Genomic DNA, 24,137 nt, shown 5'->3' with positions numbered 1-24,137 from the left:
AATGCACCTAGAGGTTGGGGTGTGTCCTCTCTTTTACAAGCCTTGCTGAGATTACTATGTGAACAAGTCCATGCTAGCCTGCCAGAGGAAGTGGAACTACATGGAGTGAACTCAGCTGCCACAGACACTGCCAGAGATGTGAGTGAGGAATATTAGAACAGTCAGGGTCCTACCAACAGCAGCTAGAACTAGAAGATGATTGCAGAGGAAAGAGTAAATCTAGCTGGGGTCTGGCCAAACTCATGAGCCACAGAGCCAAGAGCTAAACAAACTGTATTATTTTAATCCATTATGTTGTGGGATGGTTTATTATGCAGCAATAGATAGCTAACATAGAGGGATGGCTATCTGGTGCTCTCTTTCTGTGTAAACCTTTGCCGCCACCATTTCTATGTTCTACTCTGCTTGTTGGAGGAGGATGCCTAGTGGGTCAGCCACTAGGTATGAAAACCTAGTATGAAAACCATACTGGAGTTCCACATGGTGACTGATGTATAAAGAGGAAGACCACATAACTTACTGTCTAACCTGGGATGGTTTTGAGAGAAAGAGGGTGTGTTATTGATACAGTAGTAAAATAATAGGTAAAAACCAGGACAACAGAAGGAAATGAAGATACATGGTTTTACTGGTATAAGTAAATGTGTTCTTTGGATTTCCATACAGAATGTTTCCAGTGGAATAAAGACTTCTTTGCCCCATTACCATCCAAACCCTTAGGTTTGTCTTAGACAGCTTGGGCTGCTGTAACAATTATCACAAACTGGATGGCTTAAACACCAGAAATTTCTCATAGTTCTGTAATCTAGGAAGTCCAAGATGAAGGCACTAGCATGGCTGGGCTCTGGTGAAAGCCTTCTTCCTGTTTGCTGATGGCCATCTTCTTGCTCTGTCCTCTCTTAAGAGAAGCAGAGAAACAGGAAGCAAGCTCTCTCTGATTTGTTAAGAGCAATTTGTTAAGATTGATAAGAGCACCAATCCCATCTTGAAGGTTCTATCCTCATGATCAATTTACCCATCTCCAACACTATCATATTGAGGATTAAGGTTTGAACATAGGAATTTGGGGGGAGACACAAATATTCAGTCCATTGCATAATTCAAGCCCAGAAGGAGACAGAATCATGGTTCAATGACTTATATGCACCAATATTGTCTCTCTTGGTCTCATTTTTGGTTCTAATTCTTTCTCTCCCTCTATCCTTCAAGTTAGCTAGCTCTTTTTTTTTTTTCCTTTTGTAGCTGGAGAAATATGATTACATTTTGGAGAAGCCATACCACATGTTCTCTGGAGCCAGACTTCCTGAATTAAGCTACCAGCTCCACTATTTACCAGCTGTTTATAACCTTGTTCAAGTCACCTAAGCTTCCTGTGCTTCAGTTTTTTCATCTATAAAATAACAATATTAATAAAGCACCTACTGCACAAGAATTCAACAACTTAATACATGTAAAGTACTTGCAGTACTTCATTTAATCAAGTGCAGAGCATTATCATTTGATTATATCCTACCATTTATCTATCCATCCCTATTCTGTGAGTTTCTTAGGTCTGAGTCTTCAAGGCTGTGCTTTATGATCTTCCAGTCCAATAATTTATAGAAAATCTTCCTACATTAATCCTCTAGTTCTGACATACCATATTTGCTTTGCTTTGTGGACTACTTATTTGGCAGTTGAATCTGAAAACTCTATTTTAAAAGTTAAAGGAAGATTGATCACTTTTATAAGATGCTTACACTTTTCTCTCCTTAGAGCAATTAGAGTATTTACCTTGTAGAGTATTTTCCTTGTTGCCTTATCTGAATTGTGGAAGGGGTCTAGGAATTAAAATAGAGTTATCAAAAATGAAAAAAACATCAATTATATTTTAAAAATAGTGTTCCATTATATACAAATACAGTTTTTAGTGTGATTATCCTCTACAGAAAGTGAAGAAGAATTAAAGAGCCTCTTGATGAAAGTGAAAGAGGAGAGTGAAAAAGTTGGCTTACAGCTCAACATTCAGAAAATGAAGATCATGGCATCTGGTCCTGTAACTTCATGCAAATAGATGGGGAAACAGTGGAAACAGTGGCTGACTTTATTTTTCTGGGCTCCAAAATCACTGCAGATGGTGATTGCAGCCATGAAATTAAAAGATGCTTACTCCTTGGAAGGAAAGTTATGACCAACCTACATAGCATATTCAAAAGCTGAAACATTACTTTGTCAACAAAGGTCCATCTAGTCAAGGCTATGGTTTTTCCAGTGGTCATGTATGGATGTGAGAGTTGGACTACAAAGAAAGCTGAGTGCCAAAGAATTGATGCTTTTGAACTGTGGTATTGGAGAAGACTCTTGAAAGTCCCTTGGACTGTAAGGAGATCCAACCAGTCCATCCTAAAGGAGATCAGTCCTGGGTGTTCATTGGAAGGACTGATGTTGAAGGTGAAACTCCAATACTTTGGCCACCTAATGTGAAGAGCTGACTCATTTGAAAAGACCCTGATGCTGGTAAAAACTGAGGGCAGGAAGAGAGTATGAGATGATTGGATGGCATCACCGACTTAATGGACATGAGTTTGAGTAAACTCCAGGAGGTGTTGATGGACAAGGAGGCCTGGCGTGCTACAGTTCATGGGGTCGCAAAGAGTCAGACACGACTGAGCAACTGAACTGAACTGACTGATCCTCTACAGATCATGCTTGATTTATAGTGGGGTTCTGTCTAGATAAAATCATTGTAAGTTGAAAATGTTGTAAGTTTGCATTTAATACATCTAAGGCACTAAACATCATAGCTTAGCCTAGCCTACCTTAAACATGCTCAGAATATTTACATTAACCCACAGTTAGACAAAGACAAACAACACAAGGCCTGTTTCATAATAAATTGTTGACTATCTCATGTAAATTGTTAAATACTTACCTGAAAGTGAAACAGAATGGTTGCATAGGTGCGGAATGGTTCTGAGTGTATCCTTTGTTTACCCCCCCGATGGTGTGGCTTATGCTGTCACTGCTGTTGCCCAGCATCATGAGAGAGTATAGTACCATATATTGCTAACCTGAGACAAGATCAAAATTCAAAATTAGATGTATGGGTTCTATTGAATGCACTTTCTTTCACACTATCATAACGCTGAAAACCTGTAAGTCAAACCACTATAAGTCAGGGATTGTCTGTACATACTCATAGTAAACTGTTCTGCCATTTTGCACTATACACACACACACACATATATATGTAATTTATTCTCATTACAAGATAATGGTGATAGAATTTATTTTACCAATCTTTGAGCAGTTAAAATTATTTCTCACATATATATATATATGAATGAATATCTTATAGAAAAATTGTACATAAATATGTCTTTATAATAAACTTGTCAGTTCAGACAGTCAGTATATTCACTCAATCGTGTCCGACTCTTTGTGACCCCATGAATTGCAGCACACCAGGCATCCCTGTCCATTACCAACTCCTGGAGTTCACTCAGACTCACATCCATCGAGTCAGTGATGCCATCCAGCCATCTCATCCTCTGTCATCCCCTTCTCCTCCTACCCCCATCTTTCCCTGGAGTTTACCCAAACTCATGTCCATCGAGTCAGTGATGCCATCCAGCCATCTCATCCTCTGTCGTCCCCTTCTCCTCCTGCCGCCAATCCCTCCCAGCATCAGAGTCTTTTCCAATGAGTCAACTCTTCACATGAGGTGGCCAAAGTACTGGAGTTTCAGCTTCAGCATCATTCCTTCCAAAGTCCGTCAGAATGGACTGGTTGGATCTCCTTGCAGTCCAAGGGACTTTCAAGAGTCTTCTCCAATACCACAGTTCAAAAGCATCAATTCTTCAGCACTCAGCTTTCTTCACAGTCCAACTCTCACAACCATACATGACTGCTGGAAAAACCATAGCCTTGACTAGATGGACCTTTGTTGGCAAAGTAATGTCTCTGCTTTTCATTATGCTATGTAGGTTGGTCATAACTTTCCTTCCAAGGAGTAAGCGTCTTTTAATTTCATGGCTGCAGTCACCATCTGCAGTGATTTTGGAGCCCCCAAAAATAAAGTCTGACACTGTTTCCACTGTTTTCCTATCTATTTCCCATGAATGATGGGACCAGATGCCATGATCTTCGTTTTCTGAATGTTGAATTTTAAGCCAACTTTTTCACTCTCCTCTTTTACTTTCATCAAGAGACTTTTCAGTTCCTCTTCACTTTCTGCCATAAGGGTGGTGTCATCTGCATATCTGAGGTTATTGATACTTCTCCCGGCTATCTTGATTCCAGCTTGTGCTTCTTCCAGCCCAGAGTTTCTCATGATGTACTCTGCATAGAAGATAAATAAGCAAGGTGACAATATACAGCCTTGACGTACTCCTTTTCCTATTTGGAACCAGTCTGTTGTTCCATGTCTAGTTCTAACTGTTGCTTCCTGACCTGCATACCAGTTTCTCCAGAGGCAGGTCAGGTGGCCTGGTATTCCCATCTCTTTCAAAATTTTCCTCAGTTTATTGTGATCCACACAGTCAAAGGCTTTGGCATAATCAATAAAGGAGAAATAGATGTTTTTCTGGAACTCTCTTGCTTTTTCGATGATTCAGCAGATGCTGGCAATTTGATCTCCAGTTCCTCTGACTTTTCTAAAACCAACTTGAAAATATGGAAGTTCACGGTTCATATATTGCTGAAGCCTGGCTTGGAGAATTTTGAGCATTACTTTACTAGCATGTGAGATGAGTGCAATTGTGCAGTAGTTTGAGCATTCTTTGGCATTGCCTTTCTTTGGGATTGGAATGAAAACTGACCTTTTCCTGTCCTGTGGCCACTGCTGAGTTTTCCAAATTTGCTGGCATATTGAGTGCAGCACTTTCACAGCATCATCTTTCAGGATTTGGAATAGCTCAACTGGAATTCCATCACCTTCACTAGTTTTGTTCATAGTGATGTTTCCTAAGGCCCACTTGATTTCACATTCCAGGATGTCTGGCTCTAGGTCAGTGATCACACCATCATGATTATCTGGGTCGTGAAGATCTTTTTTGTGCAGTTCTTGCCATCTCTTCTTAATATCTTCTGCTTCTGTTAGGTCCATACCATTTCTGTCCTTTATTGAGCCCATCTTTGCATGAAATGTCCCCTTGGTGTCTCTAATTTTCTTGAAGAGATTTGTAGTCTTTCCCATTCTGTTGTTTTCCTCTATTTCTTTGCATTGATCGCTGAGGAAGGCTTTCTTATCTCTTCTTGCTATTCTTTGGAACTCTGCATTCAGATGCTTATATCTTTCCTTTTCTCTTTTGCCTTTCTCTTCTCTTCTTTTCACAGCTATTTGTAAGGCCTCCCCAGACAGCCATTTTGCTTTTTTGCATTTCTTTTCCATGGGGATGGTCTTGATCCCTGTCTCCTATACAACATCACGTACCTCAGACCATAGTTCATCAGGCCCTCTATCTATCAGATCTAGTCCCTTAAATCTATTTCTCACTTCCACTGTATAATCATAAGGGATTTGATTTAGGTCATACCTGAATGGTCTAATGGTTTTCCCTACTTTCTTCAATTTCAGAGATGAATTTGTTGTAACAAAAGGTGTTTTCCATAATTTGTCTGTATATAAGTATATAGATAGACAGAGAGGAAGAAAGTGATAGACAAAGAGAGGAGCTCCCACTATATCAGTTGATATTTGTTTGGTGTTTGGTTAAGATGACCTTGTGGAAACAGTTATTAAATTAGAGTCAGAGGGGAAACTGTGGAAATCAGATTTCTGGGTGGCTGGAAACCTGAAACACTTGACTCATCCTCAGCAAGGGTGGGGTTTTTCTAATAATAAGCATTCTTGGTTTTCAAGCTAATTCTGGCTCAAGAAAGCTTCAAATGTCAGTGAATATTCTTTGTAAGGATATATATTATTCGAGACTATAACATCTTCATGAATTTTAATGAAAGCCAATAATATAAAAGAGTTGCCAAACTTTTTCTATAAAGGATCAGATAGTGAATATTTTAGACTTTGTCAGATATATGGTCTCTTTTGCAATTATTCAACTTTGAAAAGTTGCCATAGACAGTATACAAATGAATGAATGTGGCTGTGCTCCAATAAAACTTTATTTATAACACAGACAGTGTTTCAGATTTAGCCCACAGCTGTAGTTTGCCTACACTTAATATAATAGAAATGCACAGTAAGTAAATGGGCTTTCCCAGCCTGGAAGGGCCCAACTTTTCATATCTTGTACTATGAGGAGTTGAGTACTCCTCTTAGGAACTTGGGAACCAGGAAGAGTTAGCCAAGTTATACTATATTTTCTCACATCATGTAGCTACTTGCTTCTGAAAAATATGAAATAATCTAATCCACAGTGGTTGTCTTTCTTATGAGTATGTGTGTGTTTATGCATGCATAAGAGAGAGTTCCTGTCATTCTGGAGCAATGAATAGTCTTAAAAAACAGAGTGTATTTCTATAAAAGTTGAAATAGCCAATATAATCACTAACATTATAGGAAAATGCACCCTTCCCATATAACAAAAATATAGTACAGTATATTGATCTTTTTAATCTTAACTGAGTTGATAGATTTTTGAAAAGACAATTCTATTTTTTGCTTTAATTTGTATTTTATAGATTTCCAATGTAGTTGAACTTTTTCTTCCTTAAAATTTTATAGGTTACAATAAGAATTAGGTCCCAGACAAGTTTATGATCCTTGTGGTATGACTGAACTGTAGACTCTGAGAAGATTCAGAAATTTAAATGCAGTCTCTGAGAAAGTATCTTGAATCCACAGAGCAATCAGCTGTGCCTAAGACACTGTGGTCAGTTTAGTAATATACTTCTTCCTTCCTTCCTTCCCTCCCTAATGAAGTTAGAAATTTTCCTCCTAATTAGGGAATTACAGATTTCCTTCCCTAATGAAATGTTAGCAGATAAGGTCTTTGGCTCTAAATCCATTTCCTATGGTACCTGTGCTACGGAAGGGTACATTTGTCTCCTGTGTACATATGTGAGAGAGAGGCTAATTCAACATGTTTACTTTCAAGGGCATTGTGTCATTTTGGATGAACCTTTCTAAAAATACCTTGCATTTGTTAATATGAAATTAATTTTTATTATATTGCACTCACATGACCTTACACAGTATAAACACTTCCTTCATTTTTCTCATCTTAATAATTCTGTGTTCAAGTCAAAGAAGTGAAGAGAAAGGACACATTATGTTTTTAAAATTTTATTCTAAATGTAGTAGAATGGAGTAAAAAAATCTTTTTAAGTGTCAAACCGCTTATCTGGGTTTTCTATGAGGTATTGGTAAATGATACACAAGGCTTAATTTAGTAATGAAAGACCATCCATTCAAGAATGACCATTTTCTGGCAACGGGGTCATACTTATCAGTAATTACCTTAAACGTAAATGGGTTGAATGCCCCAACCAAAAGACAAAGACTGGCTGAATGGATACAAAAACAAGACCCCTACATATGTTGTCTACAAGAGACCCACCTCAAAACAGGGGACACATACAGACTGAAAGTGAAGAGCTGGAAAAAGATTTTCCATGCAAATAGGGACCAAAAGAAAGCAGGAGTAGCAATACTCATATCAGATAAAATAGACTTTAAAACAAAGACTGTGAAAAGAGACAAAGATGGTCACTACATAATGATCAAAGGATCAATCCAAGAAGAAGATATAACAATTATAAATATATATGCACCCAACACGGGAGCACCGCAGTATGTAAGACAAATGCTAACAAGTATGAAAGAAGAAATTAGCAATAACACAATAATAGTGGGAGACTTTAATACCCCACTCACACCTATGGATAGATCAACTAAACAGAAAATTAACAAGGAAACACAAACTTTAAACGATACAATAGACCAGTTAGACCTAATTGATATCTATAGGACATTTCATCCCAAAACAATGAATTTCACCTTCTTCTCAAGCGCACATGGAACCTTCTCCAGGATAGATCACATCCTGGGCCATAAAGCTAGCCTTGGTAAATTCAAAAAAATAGAAATCATTCCAAGCATCTTTTCGGACCACAATGCAGTAAGATTAGATCTCAATTACAAGAGAAAAACTATTAAAAAATCCAACATATGGAGGCTGAACAACACGCTGCTGAATAACCAACAAATCACAGAAGAAATCAAAAAAGAAATCAAAATTTGCATAGAAACGAATGAAAATGAAAACACAACAACCCAAAACCTGTGGGACACGGTAAAAGCAGTCCTAAGGGGAAAGTTCATAGCAATACAAGCACACCTCAAGAAACAAGAAAAAAGTCAAATAAATAACCTAACTCTACACCTAAAGCAACTAGAAAAGGAAGAAATGAAGAACCCCAGGGTTAGTAGAAGGAAAGAAATCTTAAAAATTAGAGCAGAAATAAATGCAAAAGAAACAAAAGAGACCATAGCAAAAATCAACAAAACCAAAAGCTGGTTCTTTGAAAGGATAAATAAAATTGACAAACCATTAGCCAGACTCATCAAGAAACAAAGGGAGAAAAATCAAATCAATAAAATTAGAAATGAAAATGGAGAGATCACAAGAGACAACACAGAAATACAAAGGATCCTAAGAGAGTACTATCAACAATTATATGCCAATAAAATGGACAACGAGGAAGAAATGGACAAATTCTTAGAAAAGTACAACTTTCCAAAACTCGACCAGGAAGAAATAGAAAATCTTAACAGACCCATCACAAGCACAGAAATTGAAACTGTAATCAAAAATCTTCCAGCAAACAAAAGCCCAGGTCCAGATGGCTTCACAGCTGAATTCTACCAAAAATTTAGAGAAGAGCTAACACATATCCTGCTCAAACTCTTCCAGAAAATTGCAGAGGATGGTAAACTTCCAAACTCATTCTATGAGGCCACCATCACCCTAATACCAAAACCTGACAAAGATCCCACAAAAAAAGAAAACTACAGGCCAATATCACTGATGAACATAGATGCAAAACTCCTTAACAAAATTCTAGCAATCAGAATCCAACAACACATTAAAAAGATCATACACCAGGACCAAGTGGGCTTTATCCCAGGGATGCAAGGATTCTTCAATATCTGCAAATCGATCAATGTAATACACCACATTAACAAATTGAAAAATAAAAACCATATGATTATCTCAATAGATGCAGAGAAAGCCTTTGACAAAATTCAACATCCATTTATTATAAAAACTCTCGAGAAAGCAGGAATAGAAGGAACATACCTCAACATAATCAAAGCTATATATGACAAACCCACAGCAAACATTATCTTCAATGGTGAAAACTTGAAAGCATTTCCTCTAAAGTCAGGAACAAGACAAGGGTGCCCACTTTCACCATTACTATTCAACATAGTTTTGGAAGTTTTGGCCACAGCAATCAGAGCAGAAAAAGAAATAAAAGGAATCCAAAGTGGAAAAGAAGAAGTAAAGCTCTCACTGTTTGCAGATGACATGATCCTCTACATAGAAAACCCTAAGGACTCCACCAGAAAATTACTAGAACTAATAAATGACTATAGTAAAGTTGCAGGATATAAAATCAACACACAGAAATCCCTTGCATTCCTATACACTAATAATGAGAAAACAGAAAGAGAAATTAAGGAAACAATTCCATTCACCATTGCAATGGAAAGAATAAAATACTTAGGAATATATCTACCTAAAGAAACTAAAGACCTATATATAGAAAACTATAAAACACTGGTGAAAGAAATCAAAGAGAACACTAACAGATGGAGAAATATACCATGTTCATGGATTGGAAGAATCAATATAGTGAAAATGAGTATACTACACAAAGCAATCTATAGATTCAATGCAATCCCTATCAAGCTACCAACAGCATTCTTCACAGAGCTCGAACAAATAATTTCACAATTTGTATGGAAATACAAAAAACCTCGAATAGCCAAAGTGATCTTGAGAAAGAAGAATGGAACTGGAGGAATCAACCTACCTGACTTCAGGCTCTACTACAAAGCCACAGTTATCAAGACAGTATGGTACTGGCACAAAGACAGAAATATAGATCAATGGAACAAAATAGAAAGCCCAGAGATAAATCCACACACATATGGACAACTTATCTTTGACAAAGGAGGCAAGAATATACAATGGATGAAAGACAATCTCTTTAACAAGTGGTGCTGGGAAATCTGGTCAACCACTTGTAAAAGAATGAAACTAGAACACTTTCTACCTAGATGTCCATCAGCAGATGAATGGATAAGAAAGCTATGGTACATATACACAATGGAGTATTATTCAGCCATTAAAAAGAATACATTTGAATCAGTTCTAATGAGGTGGATGAAACTGGAGCCTATTATACAGAGTGAAGTAAGCCAGAAAGAAAAACACCAATACAGTATACTAACGCATATATATGGAATTTAGAAAGATGGTAACAATAACCCTGTGTACGAGACAGCAAAAGAGACACTGATGTATAGAACAGTCTTATGGACTCTGTGAGAGAGGGAGAGGGTGGGAAGATTTGGGAGAATGGCATTGAAACATGTAAAATATCATGTATGAAACGAGTTGCCAGTCCAGGTTCGATGCACAATACTGGATGCTTGGGGCTGGTGCACTGGGACGACCCAGAGGGATGGAATGGGGAGGGAGGAGGGAGGAGGGTTCAGGGTGGGGAACACATGTATACCTGTGGCGGATTCATTTTGATATTTGGCAAAACTAATACAGTTATGTAAAGTTTAAAAATAAAATAAAATTTAAAAAAAAAAGAACACTTTCTAACACCGTACATAAAAATAAACTCAAAATGGATTAAAGATCTAAACATAAGACCAGAAACTATAAAACTCCTAGAGGAGAACATAGGCAAAACACTCTCTGACATACATCACAGCAGGATCCTCTATGACCCACCTCCCAGAATATTGGAAATAAAAGCAAAAATAAACAAATGGCACCTAATTAACCTTAAAAGCTTCTGCACATCAAAGGAAACTATTAGCAAGGTGAAAAGACAGCCTTCAGAATGGGAGAAGATAATAGCAAATGAAGCAACTGACAAACAACTAATCTCAAGAATATACAAGCAACTCCTACAGCTCAACTCCAGAAAAATAAATGACCCAATCAAAAAATGGGCCAAAGAACTAAATAGACATTTCTCCAAAGAAGACATACAGATGGCTAACAAACACATGAAAAGATGCTCCCCATCACTCATTATCAGAGAAATGCAAATCAAAACCACTATGAGGTACCATTTCACACCAGTCAGAATGGCTGCGATCCAGAAGTCTACAAGTAATAAATGCTGGAGAGGGTGTGGAGAAAAGGGAACCCTCTTACACTGTTGGTGGGAATGCAAACTAGTACAGCCACTATGGAGAACAATGTGGAGATTCCTTAAAAAACTGGAAATAGAACTGCCTTATGATCCAGCAATCCCACTGCTGGGCATACACACTGAGGAAACCAGAAGGGAAAGAGACATGTGTACCCCAATGTTCATTGCAGCACTGTTTATAATAGCCAGGACATGGAAGCAACCTAGATGTCCATCAGCAGATGAATGGATAAGAAAGCAGTGGTACATATACACAATGGAGTATTATTCAGCCATTAAAAAGAATACATTTGAATCAGTTCTAATGAGGTGGATGAAACTGGAGCCTATTATACAGAGTGAAGTAAGCCAGAAAGAAAAACACCAATACAGTATACTAACACATATATATGGAATTTAGAAAGATGGTAACAATAACCCTGTGTACGAGACAGCAAAAGAGACACTGATGTATAGAACAGTCTTATGGACTCTGTGAGAGAGGGAGAGGGTGGGAAGATTTGGGAGAATGGCATTGAAACATGTAAAATATCATGTATGAAACGAGTTGCCAGTCCAGGTTCGATGCACGATACTGGATGCTTGGGGCTGGTGCACTGGGACGACCCAGAGGGATGGAATGGGGAGGGAGGAGGGAGGAGGGTTCAGGGTGGGGAACACATGTATACCTGTGGCGGATTCATTTTGATATTTGGCAAAACTAATACAGTTATGTAAAGTTTAAAAATAAAAAAAAAAAAAAAGAATGGCCATTTTCTTAAACTTCAGTATTTCAACACACAATTTGGCCCTCACTCACTGCTAAAGCCATCGCCTCCTTCAGATTATTCTACAAACAACTCAATTCCTTTGTCTTATTTTACTTTACAGCATTTACCACCAACTGACATTTTTAACTTTTAACTATTACTGTTTCTTTAATTTATTGATGTTTAAGGCCTATGAGGACAGGAATTACAGTCTGTTCTGTTTATTGGTATCTTCCCAAGTACTTAGAACAGTTCAGACTTGAAATATAGTAGGCATTTATTTTTGAAAAATGAGCAAATGTGGATTTATAAAAAAATAATAAACCAGGCTCAAAATTTAGATTATTATAAAAATGACTTACACTTATAAAACATTTAAGAAATTTCAAAGAGGTTTTCTGTATATTGATTCAATTATACCTGATAAGAATAATATCATACATGAAGAACAGTTGTTTTATGTACATTTTACAGATAATCTACAACTTTTAGAGTTTTTGTGACTTCTCCAAGTTACTCTTCTTAGCTATAGGAGGAAGCGTCTGCTTTCCTGCTTTGTCAAATTTTAAGACTAGTTTTGGTGTTATTAATCTTTTAAGACTAAGTTATTTCTGATTATAATATTATAGCAACTAGAGTTCATTATATTGTGATTATATAACTTTCATATTTTTTGAGCACTGATATTGTGTAAACTGATAAATTTACTTTGATATTGAAACACATAAGAAATAAGGGAAGAATTAAATGGGAAATTGTTGAGTATGTCTGCTGAGTATAAAACAAACACACACACGTTCCACATGTGTGCAGAGGCTGTACCATAAGATAGTATTTTTAAGAGAACATATCACTAGATGATAACTTACTACCTGCTGTTCTGTGATCAATTCTTGTGGAAAGCCCCCTAATAATTCTAGCATTTCTGTCATCCCCAAATCTCATTTCTTTTTTACTTCAACTGATCACCTCTTATCTTACTATTTTGTTCCATTCAAGAACTAATCTCCTGAAGCCCTATTCTTGCCAATCAAATTAGTTGGAACTAATTAGTGTGAAAAAAAACGTGATCATCTAAGGAGAATTTTTGTTTCCTGCCTTATTGGAAAACAAAGACTGCTGTGGTTGGATTATTCAGTAAGTAGCAAAACATGTAATTCCCAATTCTAAAGCTATTTAAAAGCCAAAGATGGCTTCAGTTATTCACCATATATGTATATCTCATGTGTTAACCAGTGACAGTACAAAACGACAAAAGAATAATGGAATTTCCCATTCAACTCAGCTCTATTATATACAATGCAAAGATGTGCTCTTCACACTAAAACAGACAATGAATGCATATTGTGTGACACACAAGGTTTAAAAATAGAGATGTGTGGGTAGCCAAGTATCTGCTGTGACAATGATCTGATCTACTAATTATCTGCAACACATTTCGGGTCTCATGACTGTTACCCCAATCTTTTCACAATTCAGCAGAGGGTGATTTTGGCAGGTTGTCAGCAAGCAAACAGGGAAATGAGTTGGGAAACATTACTAAAGGTTGAAAACAGCCACTTTTCATGTTTTGAGCTCATCATTCAAGTATAACAAAAACTGTAAGATGAGGAATGGGGACAACAGGCTGAGAAGACAAGAAAGAAATAAGCATTTAAATGACTGTACAGTTGCATTTTTTAACCTCTTGTCAAACGTGTTTGTTGTAGTTTTTCTTGAAGTTTTCTTATACTTTTACCTTTTTAGAAAATCAACCAATGATGATGCATGCTCTATAATCATGAAACACTTCCATTCCTAGATATGGTAAAATACTTGTGACTTTTAACATAAAAATTAACCACAATATTTTTTTCCAAAAGAGGAACAAAACTGCAACAGCTGTAAAGATATTCAGAAGTCATAACCAGAGAATAACATGGAAACTAGCTTTGCTGTGACTAATAATAATTCCATTAACAAGATAGAAATCCTAATGTTACTTTCTTTCATTTACTAATGTGTACTTTTGGGATTTCTACAGCATTTATATACAAAACATGAGACTACTGTGTTCAGTGTATTTAAATTGTATATTAACTGAATGAAACACTAATCTTAACAGATATAAAAGTCAGGTATAAGGGAAACATATGCAGTGTTTTCCGCTTGGAAGTGTGTCAGTGATGGTGTGATAGAACAGGACCTAAAGCAAAACAGTGGAGCTTCATTGTTTCATTGCTTTTATTGTTCATAAAAATAAACTTTTATTTCTTATATTTGCCAGCTATGTGACTTTGGGCATATTTTTAAATTCTAAGAACATCAAATGTATTATTTATAAAATAGGACCTACAGAGCCTCCTTTAGAAAGTCATTATCTGAAGTTCATATGGATGTGACAGTGAACTGTAACTATGACTGTAATGATAATGTGAACTTTTACAACTGAAACTGTAAACTTAAAAAGGGAAAATGAAAACATAATGTTATAAGATAGGCAATGATTTCTCTAATCTTGGAAAGTTAATGATGTAGCATTAAAAATATTATATATTAAAATGAGAATTTATTCTCCACATGCAAATGAAAATAACTCCTTTTAACTTACGTATGGTATCATAAAGCTAATACAAATATACAAAGAATAATTTAATGAACTTCTTTTTAACCCTAGTATATATTGTTCAAGTATAATTTTTTGCAAAACATTCATTTGAAGCTTTCTTTATAGCCCATCCCCCATCTTGATTCCTTCCTCTCCAATAATTAACCAGAATCACATCCTTCCTACTTTTAGCATCTTTACCTATGTGAATTTCTATAAAAGGCATATTATTTCAAATGTCATTTAAAGATCTGTTTTTTTCATATACAAAACTCTGTATTTGTGATCTTTGTTTATATACATAGATCTAGCTCATTCAATTAAACATCTGAATAGCATTCTCTGGTATAAACATAGCATGCTGCTGCTGCTGCTAAGTCACTTCAGTCGTGTCCGACTCTGTGCAACCCCATACACGGCAGCCCACCAGGTTCCCCCGTGTCTGGGATTCTCCAGGCAAGAATACTGGAGTGGGTTGCCATTTCCTTCTCCAAAGCATGAAAGTGAAAAGTGAAAGTGAAGTCGCTCATTCGCCCGACTGTTAGCATATTCAATCAAAGTATTTCTATGGCTTCCCTTGTGGCTCAGGTGGTAAGGCATCTGCCTACAATGCAGGAGACGCAGGTTCCATCCCCTGGGTCGGGAAGTTCCCTTGGAGAAGGAAATGGCAGCCCACTCCAGTATTCTTGCCTGGAACATCCCATGGATGGAGGAGCCCGGTAGGCTACCGTCCATGGGGTCACAAAGAGTTGGACACGACTGAGCCACTTCACTTCTCAGTTCAGTTCAGTCGCTCAGTCGTGTCCGACTCTGTAATTCCATGAATCGCAGCACGCCAGGCCTCCCTGTCCATTACCAACTCCCGGAATCCACTCAGACTCACATCCATCCAGTCAGTGATGCCATCCAGCCATCTCATCCTCTGTCATCCCCTTCTCCTCTTGCCCCCAATCCATCCCAGCCTCAGGGTCTTTTCCAATGAGTCAACTCTTTGCATGAGGTGGCCAAAGTACTGGAGTTTCAGCTTTAGCATCATTCCTAAGTTCCTTTAAATTCACTATTTTAAATAATGTCTTTAGTAGGATCCATGTACATGGTCCCCTGTGCACAGACACAAAAACTCTATTAGGCTGTGTGACCAAAGTGCAATTGCTGAGGAGCTTAGGCTTCCTTAGGGGCTCAGACGGTTAAGAATCTGCCTGCAATGCAGGAGATCCCAGATTGGATTCCTGGGTCAGGAAGATCCCCTGATAAGGGAATGGCAACCCACTCCAGTATTCTTGCCTGGAGAATTCTATGGACAGAGGAGCCCGTAGGCTATAGTCCATGGGGTCACAAAGAGTCGAACACGACTCAGTGACTAACACTTTTAATGTTTAAAACCAATAGGTATCTTAAAGAGATTATTTTGATGCCTTGAACTCACTTTTTGAGGCACAGTTAGCCAATAAGTGGTAAGACTACAAGTAGATCCAAAGCCTCCTGAATCTTATTTGTGTGCACTTGATACTGTGTCACCATGCTTCATCCATCTGTGTGTTTTTCTTCACTACACAGATGCTGGCACATTTATTCTCAGTACTATCCACAAAGTACCCTCATCAGTTCAGTTCACTTCAGTTCAGTCGCTAAGTCGTGTCCGACTCTGCGATCCCATGAATTGCAGCACGCCAGGCCTCCCTGTCCATCACCAACTCCCAAGTTCACCCAAACTCATGTCCATCGAGTAAGTGATGCCATCCAGCCATCTCATCCTCTGTCGTCCCCTTCTACTCCTGCCCCCAATCCCTCCCAGCATCAGGGTCTCTTCCATTGAGTCAACTCTTTACATCAGGTGGCCAAAGTATTGGAGTTTCAGCTTCAGCATCAGTCCTTTTAATGAACACCCAGGACTGATCTCCTTTAGGATGGACTGATTGGATCTCCTTGCAGTCCAAGGCTTACTATTAATCAAATGGCCCTCTAATATCATTGAGTAGGCATTTACCAGGACATAGGAATGCGATTCAGGAGACTTCAGCTGTACTATCAGCATTCAGTAATCTGTGGTCACTGCACACCTGACTTAGTTTCCATTTCTCCACTTCCTTCTTAGACCTTATTTTGGCCCCAAAAATATCCCACAATAGCACCTCTACTTAACTATCTAACATACATCTTAGCTTTAACATACTGAGAAGTGAACTCTTCTTCTATTACCTCTCATTCTGTTCTCCCCAAGCCTTTTCCATCACAGTAAATAACATCTCTACAAGAAACACTGAGTAGCTCAAGACAAAAAAATAAATAAACAAATAAAGTAATTCTTTATGACACACACTAACTCTCAATATTAAATATTTTATCAAGTTAACTATATTCTGCTGAAAGTGAAAATTTTGCCCAGTCGTGTCCAACTCCTTGTGACACCCCAAAGAATATTGCAATAAGGAGTTCAAGATCTGAGCCACAGTCAGCTCCTGGTCTTGTTTTTTCTAACTGTATAGAGTTTCTCCATCTTTGACTGCAAAAAATATAATCAATCTGATTTTGGTATTGACCATCTGGTGATGTCCATGTGTAGAGTCATCTCTTGTGTTGTTGGAAGAGGGTGTTTGCTAGGACCACTGCATTCTTTTGGTAAAACTCTGTTAGTTTTTGCTCTGCTTCATTTTGTACTCCAAGGCTAAAGTTGCCTCTTATTCCAGGTATCTCTTGACTTCCTACTTTTGCATTATAGTCCCCTATAATGAAAGGGACATCTCTTTTGGGAGTTAGTTCTAGAAGGTCTTGTAGGTCTTCATAGAATCATTCAACTTCAGGTTCATCAGCATTACTGTTTGGGGCATTGACTTGGATTACTGTGATATTGAATGGTTCACCTTGAAAACAAACAGAGATCATTCTGTCATTTATGAGATTGTACCCAAGTACTGCATTTTGGACTCTTTTTGTTGACTATGAGGGCTATTCCATTTCTTCTAAGGGATTGTTGCCCACAGTAGTAGGTATAATGGTCATCTGCATTAAATTTGCCCATTCCAGTCCATTTTAGTTCACTGATCCCTAAAATGTCGATATTCACACTTGCCTTCTCTTGTTTGACCACTTCCAATTTACCTTGATTCATGGACCTAACATTCCAGGTTTCCTATGCAATATTGTTCTTTACAGTATCAGAGCTTACTTCCGTCACCAGTGACATACAAAACTGGGTGTTGTTTTCACTTTGACTCCGTCTCTTCATTTTTCTGGAGTTATTTCTCCACTCTTCTCCAGTAGCATTTTGGGCACCTACTGATCTGGGGAGTTCATCTTTCAGTGTCCTATCTTTTTGCCTTTTCATACTGTTCATAGGGTTCTCAAGGCAAGAATACTGAAGAGGTTTTCCATTCCCTTCTCTTTCTTAAATTGAAGAAAGTCGGAAAAACCACTAGACCATTCAGGTATGACCTAAATAAAATCCCTTACAATTGTATAGTGGAAGTGAGAAATAGATTCAAAGGATTAGATATAATAGACAAAGTGCTTGAAGAACTGTGGATGGAGGTTTGTGACATTGTACAAGAGGCAGTAATCAAGACCATCCCCAAGAAAAACAAATACAGAAACGCAAAATGGTTGTCTGAGGAGGCATTACAAATAGCAGAGAAAAGAAGAGAAGTGAAAGGCAAAGAAGAAAAGGAAAGATATACTTATTTGAATACAGAGTTCCAAAGAATAGCAAGGAAAGATGAGAAAGCCTTCCTCAGTGATTAATGCAAGGAAATAGAGGAAAACAATAAAATAGGAAAGACTAGAGATCTCTTCAAGATAATGAGAGATAACAAGGGAATGTTTCATGCAAAGATGGGCACAATAGAGGACAGAAATGGTATAACCTGACAGAAGCAGAAGATACTAAGAAGAGGTGGCAAAAATACATAGAAGAACTATACAACAAAGATCTTCATGACCCAGATAACTGCGATGGTGTGATCACTCACCTAAATCGGGGCATCCTAGAGTGTGAAGTCAAGTGGGCCTTAGGAAGCATCACTATAAACAAAGCTAGTGGAGGTGATGGAATTCCAGTGGAGCTATTTCAAATCCTAAAAGATGATGCTGCTAAAGTGCTGCACTCAATATGCCAGCAAATTTGGAAAATTCAGCAGTGGCCACAGGACTGGAAAAGGTCAGTTTTCATTCCAGTGCCAAAGAAGGGCAATGCCAAAGATTGATTAACCTACCACATAATTGCACTCATCTCACACGCTTGCAAAGTAATGCTCAAATTCTTCAAGCTAGGCTTCAACTGTACATGAAGTGAGAACTTTCAGATGTTCAAGATGGATTTAGAAAAGCAGAACGAGAGATCAAATTGTCAACATCCATTGGATCATCGAAAGAGCAACAGAGTTCAAAAAAATCTACTTCTGCTCTATTGACCAAGCCAAAGCCTTTGACTTGTGGATCACAACAAACTGTGGAAAGTTCTCAAAGAGATGGAAATATTAGTCCACCTTACCTGCCTCCTGAGAAATCTGTATGCAAGTCAAGAAGAAACAGAACCAGACATATAACAACAGACTGGTTCCAAACTGGAAAAGGAGTACAGCAAGGCCACATATTGTAATCCTGCTTATTTTACTTCTATCATGTGAAATGCCAGGCTGGATGAAGCAAAGGCTGAAATCAAGATTGCTTGGAGAAATATCAATAACTTCAGACATGCAGTTGACACTACCATTATGGCAGAAAGTGAAGAATAACAAAAGAGCCTCTTGATGAAAGTGAAAGAGGAGAGTGAAAATTTGGCTTAAAGCTTGCATTCAGAAAACTAAGATCATGGCATCCAGTCACATCACTTCATGGCAAATAGATGGGGAAACAATGAAAACAGTGAAAGACTTTATTTCGGGGGGCTCCAAAATTACTGCAGATGGTGACTGCACCATGAAATTAAAAGGCGCTTACTCCTTGGAAGAAAAGTTATGACCAACCTAGGCAGCATATTAAAAAGCAGAGACATTACTTTGCTAACAAAGGTCCATCTCGTCAAAGCTATGGTTTTTCCAGTAGTCATGTATGGATGTGAGAGTTGGACCCTAAAGAAAGCTGAGTCCTGAAGAATTGATGCTTTTGAACTGTGGTGTTGGAGAAGGCTCTTGAGATTCTCCTGGACTGCAAGGAGATTAAACCAGTCAATCCTAAAGGAATTCAGTCCTGAATCGTCATTGGAAGGACTGATGGTGAAGCTGAAACTCCAATTCTTTGGCCACCTGATGTGAAGAAATGACTCACTGGAAAAGAACCCGATGCTGGGTAAGATTGCAGGCAGGAGGAGAAGGGGACGGCAGAGGATGAGATGGTTGGATGGCATCACCAACTCAATGGACATGAGTTTGAGCAGGCTCTGGGAGTTGTTGATGGACAGGGAAGCCTGGTGTGCTGCAGTCCATGGGGTCGCAAAGAGTCAGACACAACAGAGGGACTGAACTGCACTGAACTGATGGACTATTGCCTGCCAGACTCCTCTGTCCATGGAATTCTCCATGCCAGAATACTGGCATAAGTTGCCATTCCCTTCTCCAGGGGCTCTTCCCAATCTAGGAATCAAACCAGGGCCTTCTTCATTGCGGGTAGATTCTTTACCATCTTAGCTACCAGTGAAGCCCTAGCCACCATAGTCCTATTCCAAGCCTGAATATCTGGTTTGATGGTATCATGCTCTTCTTCCCTCTCCATACCATTCTCTAAATAGTACTTAGAACTTTATTTAAAAATGTAAATTGGCTCATCTCATCACTAGCTTAAAGCCTACCCATGAAAGTCTCCTCATTATTCTTAAAATTCAAATTCCCTACCAAGGTCTATCTAGTCTCATCTTGTCCAATTTTCTCCTGGTCCATCCAACCTAAAATAAGCCTCTATCCCCTTATTCATGCTCTGTGTCACCAGTAATTCTCCTTGATTACTTTCTATTGTTTTGCAAGTGTTGCTGTAATAAAATACCACAAACTGTTATGACTGGAAATATTTTGTTTCCCAGTTCTGAAGGCTGAAATCTTGAGATCAGCAGACTTGGTTCCTTCTGAGAGCTTTAAGGAAGACTATCCCATGCCATTCTTCTAGATTCTGGTAGTTTGCTAGCCATCTTTGGAATTCCCCTGATATCTGTCTTCATGTTCACCTGGTGTTCGTATCTGTATTAAAATTTCCTCCTTTTATAATAAGACACCAGTCTTAATGGATTAGGGGCCCAGCCTGCTCCAGTGCACCCTCATCTTAAATTAGCTAATTATATCTGCAATGTACCTATTCCCAAATCAGATCACATTTTGAGGAACTTGGGGTTAGAAATTGAATATATGAATTTTGGGAGAGGACACAATTTAATTTATAGCAAGCACTTTTCAAAATGTATTATATCTATATGTGTGTGTTTGCTTATTTGTTTTAGTGGCCATTTCCTCTACCAGACAGTTTTTCTTTTACTTTTTTTTTCAGAAAGATACACTCAGTGACCTCAACAAGTTTGGCAGTTGATAGTTGATAAATATTTATTGTTTTTCTACATATGTCATTATGTGATTTATAAAGTTCATTGATGTTCTGAATTTTGTGATTTTGCTTTCTCTATGCCCAATTTTATCATCACAATTTTATCCAATGCCATCCTAGGGCAAATTTTTCGAAATGTAAACCATATGTCAGAATAAGGCAAACATAAATCCTGTTTTGTTTTATGACTTCCTAAATAATTCAAACCAAAATATGTATGCTTTTAGAAAGGAGATGGAAGTAGTACCATAGTTCACTTAGTAATTTTTCAACCAGCTTTCAATTTACTTTAGCTCTGAGGAATGAGATTTAAGAATAATAATATAAAATGTAACCCCACTATTTTATGCTGGATGAGAGAAACTTGAGAGAATGCCCCTCCATGGTTCAAAGATCACTGGCTTATACCATACTGCTCATGGAGGAACTGTCCTTCTGTCCATCTCACTCCAAGCAAGAGACCTGAACCCTGTAAGAGCCTACTAAATCCTGCATTTATTATACATTTCCTCAGCCTTCTCTTACTCTCCATTTTTACCAGTTCCATCTTCTATGCTGTCAAAAAAGCATGAGTCTCTTGTTTTAAGAAGGCTTGTTTTAAATCTTCCTAATCTATTATTGGATCTGGTCTCTCAACTCAAACTCCTTGATATTTTCTTCAGCCTCTTTAAATCAATCATGTCACCTCTACTAGATGAATCTTCCCAAAATGCCATTTTCATTATAGCACTTCTCTGACTTAAAACTATACTGGTCACCTATTGGATCAAGTTTAAGATTCCATATCACCTATTGGATCAAGTTTAAGATTCTAAGTCTCCATTAACTAGCCTCAGATTGCTCATCCCTTTTTTAACTTCCACTATGTCTCAGACTTATGCCATCTGCTTTATTCTTTCAACAACTCTTGCCAATTTCAACTCTCTTGCTTTATTTATGCTGCTTTTCCAAGTGAGAAAGACCTGCCTACTTCTTCCTGAAAAATCCAGCTCTATCCAGTCATTGAGTTCCTGCTAAGGAAGTTCTCATGAGATTGATTCTTCCAGTCCATAAAATATTCTCTGTCTCAAGTTCTGTAGCAATTTTATTTAGGAAGCAATGAGGAAATATATATATATATATTAGTTAGATGAGTGAACATTAAACTTTTGGTTCATCTGTGCTTTTTGGCATTCTTCTTATCTCAATAAATAGACAACCAACTTCAGTACCGTTCACAATTAAGCCTGAGCTACATGGAATCAATAAAGGCAAATCTTTAAACAAGACTCTGTTTATTTCATGTATAAGCTATTCTTTTTATACTTTTCTTTTGCGCTTTTTAAATTTCAATGCCTAAGTACTTTCATCACAACAGCTAATGTGTAACATACACACAGTTGCAAGATTTCATATGAAATAAATTACATCTAAAATAAACCTAGTGCTCGTGCTGTCGCTTCTGTCAAGTCCAACTGTTTGCAACCCTGTGGGCCGTACCCCACCAGGCATCTCTCTCCATGAGAATTTCCTGGCAAGAATACTAGAGTGGGGTGCCATTTTCTCCTCCAGGGGATCTCCCCCACCCAGGGATAGAACACGCATCTCTGTGTCTCCTGTATTGCCAGGCAGTTTCTTTACCTGGGAAGCCAAGATAAACCTAGAGAAGGTCTATATCACTTAGTAGAAAGCCTTTACAAACACATGCCAGCAGAAATTATGGAAATTATAAAGCTATAGAAACTTCATGAAAAAACATACTTTGTATCTAGCTGCTTTAATTCTTTAATCACATGTAACATATTAAAAGAATATTTTGTTCCTGACTCATGATTCAACTTCACACTTGCAGTGTAACACTGATATGAGGGAAACAGAGGGAACAAGGATAAAAGAATATTCAGTTCAGTTCAGTTCAGTCGTTCTTCGTGTCCGACTCTTTGCGACCCCATGAATCGCAGCACGCCAGGCCTCCCTGTCCATCACCAACTCCCGGAGTTCACTCAGACTCATGTCCATCGAGTCAGTGATGCCATCCAGCCATCTCATCCTCTGTCGTCCCCTTCTCCTCCTGCCCCCAATCCCTCCCAGCATCAGTCTTTTCCAATGAGTCAACTCTTCGCACAAGGTGGCCAAAGTACTGGAGTTTCAGCTTTAGCATCATTCCTTCCAAAGATCTCCTTGCTTAGGAGACTACAAAAGTGTGTTAAGAATGTATTTATTTAAAAATTCCAAAAATAATCTTCCCACATAAACAGCACATATGAAAAGTGGAAATACATTAAATGTTGGGCATGTATTCAACAATATTAATCTTGTGATGCTTTAAAAAACTCTGAATAGTGGAAAATTTTACACTTTTGATTTACTGTTCAGTCTGTCATTGTAGGCTGACACTCTATCCCATTATACAGACCAGGTGACCTAGCCACATGTGGCTATTGTATTATATACCCCAAATATGGCTAGGTCAAAGTGAAAACACACTGAATTTTGAAGTTTTAGTTAAAAATTGCAGTGTCTCAATTTTCTGTTGAAATGATAATACTATACTGTGTGTGTGTGCATGTGCTTATTTGCTCAGTTGCATCTGACTTTTTGCAAACTTTTTGCTCTGCAGCCAGCCAGGTTCCTCTCTCCATGGGATTTTCCAGGCAAGAAAACTGAAGTGGGTTGCCATTTCCTCCTCCTGGGGATCTTCGACTCAGGGATTCAACCTGTGTCTCTTGTGTTTTCTGCATTGAAGGCAGATTCTTTACTTGCTGAGCCACCAAGGAAGCCATAATATTGTACATATTAGGTAAAATTTGCAAAACACTAAAATTCACCTATGTGTTTTCTACTCTTCTTAATGAGGAGTTACAAAATTTTAAACTGCACACATAGCTTAAATTATATTTCTGTTGGACTGTGCTGACCTAGACTTCATAAGACCTCATAAATTTTCAGTAAAG

The sequence above is a fragment of the Bubalus bubalis genome, chromosome 19, assembly GCF_019923935.1.
Source record: "Bubalus bubalis isolate 160015118507 breed Murrah chromosome 19, NDDB_SH_1, whole genome shotgun sequence".
NCBI classification, from domain to species: Eukaryota; Metazoa; Chordata; class Mammalia; order Artiodactyla; family Bovidae; genus Bubalus; species Bubalus bubalis.
The sequence above is the reverse complement of the archived record's forward strand: the minus strand, read 5'-3'. Positions refer to the sequence as shown.